The sequence below is a fragment of the Magallana gigas genome, chromosome 3 (genome assembly GCF_963853765.1).
Source record: "Magallana gigas chromosome 3, xbMagGiga1.1, whole genome shotgun sequence".
Classification (NCBI taxonomy): domain Eukaryota; kingdom Metazoa; phylum Mollusca; class Bivalvia; order Ostreida; family Ostreidae; genus Magallana; species Magallana gigas.
The window spans coordinates 10442166-10449184 of record NC_088855.1 but is presented as its reverse complement, the minus strand read 5'-3'; the positions used below and the strand labels follow the sequence as shown (position 1 = coordinate 10449184).

The 7019-nt window shown below is 34.8% G+C and overlaps 1 pseudogene; it reads left to right on the top strand.

Annotated features, from left to right (window-relative positions):
* Positions 1–282: 282 nt before the first annotated feature.
* On the top strand, positions 283–2063 carry LOC136273623 (uncharacterized; annotated as a pseudogene).
* Positions 2064–7019: the final 4956 nt, after the last annotated feature.

The following is a 7019-nucleotide window of genomic DNA, read 5'->3' as shown; positions in this document are numbered from 1 at the left end:
TAAATACTCTCCATACTGAACTTTTATTCTGCAACCGCCTTAACTTCTGACCAGACCAGCCATTATGATAGCTAATGTTAAACTCAATTTCATGGGTTAAGATTCCTGATGGTCCAATCAGTCTTTCTCGAAGACCTCAAAATGCCTGTCCCTGTCAGAAGTCAATGTGAGTGTTATAGAATTTGCCATGGTGAACTAAAATCTGAAATCTGTTTTAAAATCGGACGATGCATTGCAGAGTTATTGGGGATTAAAAATCGATTTTTCCAAAAATTTGCACGGGGATAGACTGCGAATCAGAAAATTTCTGAGAGATCGGGAGACTTCAAAGAAAAGAGGGAGACGATCCACTATCTTTCAAGTTCTCCGTGAAAAAATAGAAAGCAGAGAATCTTCAGGGTCAACAGACGGGGAAGGTAGTAGTAAAGGAAAGGATATGAGGGAGTCAAACAGAAGATTCGGCAATAAAAATGCAGAGAAAGAGAGAAGAAGAATCGAGTTGGGATGGATACACAAATGTGGCAGTAAAAGTGTTCAGATTAGAAGCAAAAAGGGAGGGGGACACGAAAATTGACTCTTAAGCAAAGACGCAACAAAAAAAGATCTGTTAGATATTGGGATAATGCTATTCTTTCCGAATGGACAATCGTCTAAAGGTAGTCAGAACGATTTCGAATTTGATGTTTGGGATTACCAAGATAGGAGTATGGATGAAAACTCAACAGTTGGCCAAATGTATAAAGACACAAACATGTCCATCCTTCGATTTTATTTAGCATCGATAGAAAACGAAGATGACGGAGCAAGTCCACAACTAAGTGGTGATATGGATACAGATTCACTTCCCAAACTCAATATTTCATCCATACAACCAACATCTCCGAAAATTTCAGAAGAAACCCCTTTTAATGATATATTATCAGAGGCTATACAAATAGCAGGAATTGAAAACGATCAGGAATATGGACTTGACGATTTACCTGATTTACTCGACACCCATGCCGAAAACTTAAATCATTCATTTGGATTGGTTGATAACCACGCAAACACTACAAATGATGATACGGTAAATTTTCAACCCACAGAACATCTGCTGAAATTACACAGAGGTCAAGTAATGAGAGAAATGATCGAAGCTTTCGTAACAGAAAGTTACACACTGAATAGCGTGATCAAGCCTCAGATGATAATGCCAAATGGGGAAATGGCGGTAGCGGAAGATGCTGGGGGAGTAACCAGGGATGTATTAACTGAGTTTTGGACCTCGTTTTACAAATAATGCACTCTTGGCAATGCGAAAAAGGTTCCATGTTTGAGGCACGATTTTGGTGAAGAACAGTGGAAAGCTGTAGCCAAAATTATCATTTTTGGTTGGAAAACTGTCAGTTATTTTCCGGTTCAAATTTCTCCTGTTTTTATGCATGTTTGGATCAAGTGAAGATGACTTATTAGACGCTTTTATGCAGTACATTCCCAAAACTGATGCAGAAACGCTCCAAGCAGCAATAAAGGATGTCAATTCGGTGGATCAATCAGACCTGGATGATATTTTTACCCAGCATGAGCTTAAGCGAGTACCAAGGCAGGCGAATATGGAACGCATATTAAGGGAAATGGCCCATAAGGAGTTGGTACAGGCTGCGATGTTTGTAATTGACTGCTGGAGTTCTATCTTGAAAGAGATGCATTTGCCATTGGCTAAAATGCAGTCGCTGTACAAAGACTTAATACCGACTCCAAGACGTGTAATAAGCCTTCTTAAATTTCCTGAAAATATGTGCGAGGATACCACATCCACATCACACCACCTGAAACGATTCATAAGAGAGATGGATTCTGATCTCCTGACACGCTTTCTGAGATTCTGCACCGGTGCCGATCTTCTAACCGAAAAATGTATTGAAGTTTCGTTTGTAAAAGTCGAAGGCCTTGCACGTCGTCCTATAGCCCACACTTGTTCATCTTTGTTGGAATTGCCAACACAATATGAAAATTTCTTGAAGTTCCGAACTGAGTTCATATCAATTTTGAATGCAAATATCTGGATTATGGATATCATATGAAGTGTTCATACAATATTGCAAGATATGCATTAGGTAAATGCAATAGTTAACAAGTCATTGTAAACCAAGACACCAAATATCGCTATTTTTTCGTGTTTTATTCAGTTATTGCAATTTAGATATCCTGAAAAGCAATTGCTTTTTGGGAGTTGATTTTTAATCAACTCTCCTATGCAGTCACGCGGACAAACCGAAAGTGAAACAGTGTTTGGACCTCAGCACAAATCATTGCTCCTGACAAGACTTAGTTCTTCAAAATAATTGATGAATTCGATGTAATGTATGCTAAAGCATTGTTTTTCAAGGAAACCTATTTTAAATACCTTAAAAATAGTCAGATTTTAAATGGTACGAACAATTTAAATATTTTTTGTAGTCGTGTGTATTCCTACGCCAGAGTTCAATATAGTCTCGTTCAACTCGACGCTCGGCTGTCTCCGTAAACCCTTGTCGGAGATTTACGGTCTCTGCCGAGCGTTTGGTTGAACGAGACTAGAGTTCAATATAATTAAAAATAATTGCTTGGATCCATACAATTTTCGAGAAATATTTCTACCACTGATACATAGTTTGATTTAATTAATTTTATCTTTAAATATTATTTAACATGATTCATATGGAGGTTTCTCGACATTTTAGTCGAAAAAGTTCAAAAATTCGTATTATAAAAATATGCGTAATTCAAATTAGAAACTACGTATACATGTACTTGTCATGCAAAATAACATATCATTGATTTTAAAATAAATAAACATCGACAAAATCAACTCCCGTCAGTTCTTCAGTACTTTGATTTCAATAGAAAATAGGATTTTTATTATGATTTTTGAACTGACCATTCATCTTTTCATCAGTGGTGTTTTCCAAATCAATTAGCATCTACTTTCGATTTTGTATTTTGATTTTCAATATTACAAAAGTAATTAATAAAAGTTGAGCGAGAATCAACATGATTTAAGTTATTGACAAATGATAAATAACGTGGAATGTATTATTAAGCAACAGTGGTGGTGTTTGTTTAATACTTGTTATTATAATAATGTACACAATGCACATGTCCTTCGGGGTTGTTGTTTTTTTGGATAAAGAAAACAATAGAAAGTAAACACGTAATATAAGATGAACTTCATTAGTATTGTGTACACAAAAACATTATCAAAAATATTGAAAGCTTATTTCAAACGATTGCAATCTATTAGTGAACTATTTATGCTAACGACTATTTTCCAAGAAAAAGGAGACCCCCCCCCATCCCCAAAAAAAACCCCAACAAAAACCCATATAAAATAATAAAGCATTATTTAATATAGCGGATACATAAGTCTTTGTTTAAGGATCTTCAATGAAAAAAAACATTGCCAATTGCACAGGGTAAACAGTTTATTATTGCAACTGGAAATATTAATTTTTGGGCATTATTTATTGTATTAACCCTTAATGACACGCACATGCATAAGGCTTTGATCTCCAAATGGGGGGGGGGGGGGTATTGCGTCGTGTCTTTTTCCTTAAATTTGATCTTTATGTTATATTTGTTATAATTTTAAAACATTGTCTCAAATAATTTATTTGAACTTCGAGCCAATGGGCTTATCGGTATTACATACATATAGTGTATACAAAATATTAAACGAAATCTAGGTTGGAATATGATCATATTACTTATCCCTATCATCTGACTACATCTAAGTGCCGCAGAATAAACGCATCGTGTCAAAATGTACTAGATACCCGCCAAACTTGGGGCTAAGACTCACGGTCAGAACTTGGCAAAGCCTCGACCGTTCTAGACCGTGAATCTTGTCCCCTCAGTGGAATTTCACTAACCCACACTCGATCGTTATAATGAATGATTAACTATTAGTTTTGTTAAATCGGTTGTTGATGGCAATGTTAAAAGTTCATTGTGCAATTAAAAGATCCTGTAATACTACAAATAAACATTAGAGAGAGTTGACAAGCGAGTTTAACTGTAGCATCTACTATAATCATTTTGTGCGTGATTTCAGGAGAGCACCGCTGACATGTGTACATCGTTTATCCAAAGAAGTGGACAGGCAAAGCTATAATAAACAAAAAGAAGATTTTGTCTATACAGCTCTAAAAAGAATATTTCACTTTATCAGTAGGCATATATAAAGTAGGCACCATACCTGCACTGACCATTGGCGGATCACTATACTCCCTCTTGATAGATTTCATTTACATTAATAAATGACTAAATCCAATTTCATCATTATGGTAAGTGATAATGGAAAAAAACCCATTTACAACCTAACTTTTGAGTAAATTTTCGCAGTGATATGATTTGCCTGTTTTCATTTAAGGTTGCGGTACAATTTTGATCGACACCTTTCATGTTTATATTTAAATAGTTCATTCCATTTTTCTAACTCAGGGTTTTAATGTGCATGGCTAATTGATATTAATTTTATTTTCTAATGCACTTTAATTTCTTTTTAAATTCAAGTTAAATCTAATATTCTCTCACACTACTGTATCATACATACAGTAAAACTCGGTTATAGCGAACTCGTAGGGAACAATGGATTTACTTCGCTATATCCGTTATTCGTTAGAGCTGTTTAATGAATTCGTAATTATAATAAGAATAGCTAATTAGAGCAAAGCTCGTTGCAAAGCAACAAGTGGGTCTACGGTTAATGTTGAGAGTAAAGCTAGATATTCCTGAAAGAAGCAGAGTTCTTAAACAAATAAAAAGGGTAACTTAAACAAAATAAAAATTAAAAAAAACCGGAATAATCGTTGGTACGACTTAACAAAATGCGAATGATTCTGAGTACGAATAAACAAAAACTTTTACGATTTCAAGAACGACTTAACAAAAAAATCTGAATGTGTCAAAGTAATACGCAGGAGGATAAAACGTACGCTCAACTAGGACCCCAGGTCACCTGCTTATTCACAACTACCAAATCTGTGCACTCCGCTACAAAATGTAGTGCATTACAACCGCAAAGTGAAAGTAAAATAACTAGTACCACTACTTAGCCTTTAGAAATAATATACAACAGGCAGAAATGTATTTTTTTTTAAAAGAATAACCCTCTAAGTATTGGAAATGCACTATAGAGGATAAAAAATTCAACATTGACTGTTATTTGAAAGATATATGATATACGTTATATAGACATAAGGTGACCTGTGGTCCCCCTCAGGATATATAAGTTAAATGTAACACAAAATCCTCCTCATTAAAATATCAAAGTACTTCACCTTCTTACTCTGTATACGTAGGTTTAGCCTGTAGAAAGATGTAGTTTTGCCGCCCCCCCCCCCCCCCCCCCCCCCAGCCACCCACCCATAGACTTTTAACTGATACTTTAATATAATGGTAAAATGATTTGATAATAATTTACATTAGATGACCTCTGGTTTCCGCAATGGATGCATGCCAAAACAGTTTTGTATAAAAAAAAATATCTGACATTTTCGAGCCCGTTAGTGATGAGAACTGTGTGATATTTTTTTTTCCATACAGAGCTGTTTTCGGCATACATCGTACTTACAACACTGCTATTGAATTTCATTGTTGATTTACCTGAGACAGTCTGATTCACCTACTGTGAATTGCATCTGAGAAAAAAATGAAGACGAGCAAATCGTCACCCCTTTAACCCCCCCTAACTTCCTTTGACGACAAAAAATAAGGAATAAATGTGATCGAAATGTGTACCGTTTTTGCTTATTTATAAAATCAATTAAAGTCTGAACTTTTGTGTTCAGTAGATTAGAGTATAATTTTTCACACACCACATTTTTAACTTGTTGTCTCCTTATAAGTTATGCAATCTCTGGTCTCCCCAATGATGTACAATATATGGCGAACTCTGGTTTACGTATTTATAATCATCTTTATGTGACACCTGTTCCCTCTAACAATTATGTTCTTCCTAATAAACAATATAAATATAGTGCATGATTTTCGTCTTTTAAAAAGCCATAAGATAACCTCTGGTATCCGTATTGATTTTCAAAATATTACATTGATTTAGAAGCTAAGTTGACCTCTGGTCTCCTAATAGACATTGGTTTCTTTACAGTGGATGAATTCTGCATGGTAATTCTCCATCTTGTAAAAGAAAGTGGCATCTGGTCTTTGTATTGATGAACAATTTACTACAATAATTTAGGTCTAAAGGTGACCTCTCATCTCCTTATTGATAATTCATAAAATTTTATCCCTAGTCTCTCTACCGTGGATTACTTTGGTCTCTCTACATGCAGTGGATTACTTTTGTATCTCCACCTTATAAAATGAAATAAGGTGACCTCTGATCTCCTTCTTAATTAACAAAATTATTACGACACATATCCGAGACCTAAAACAAACTATGGTTTACCTACAATAGATGATATTTTATGATTCTTCATCTTGTAAAATAACATTAACGGATCTTTGATCACCGTATTAATTTACAGAATTAATAATTACTACATCAATTTAGATCATAAGGTGACCTATGGTCTCCTTTTGGATATTTCACTTAAGGTAACCCTTGGGTCACCTACAGTAGATGACTTTTTTGAATCTCCATCTTGTAAAATGACATTAAGTAACCTCTGGTCTTCGTTATTAGTTAACAAAAATATAACGACATTGATCGAATACCAAAGGTGACCTTTGGTTTTCCTACAGTGGATGGCTTGTTGGGAATCTCCATCTTTTAAAATGACATTTTCTGACCTCTAGTTAACGTATTAATCTTTGAATTAAATCTAAACCTTTTTGAAGCTAAGGTGACCTCTAAATTCCTTTTAGATAGTACTCTTATAATTACCACTTGGTTTCTCTACAGTAAATGACGTCAGGTAAATGTCTATCTTGGAAAAGAAGGTGACATCTGGTGTTCGTATTTATCAACAAACTATTACATTGATTTAGGACATATCGGGATCTATCATCTTGAAATTCCATTCAAGCTGACCCATGAT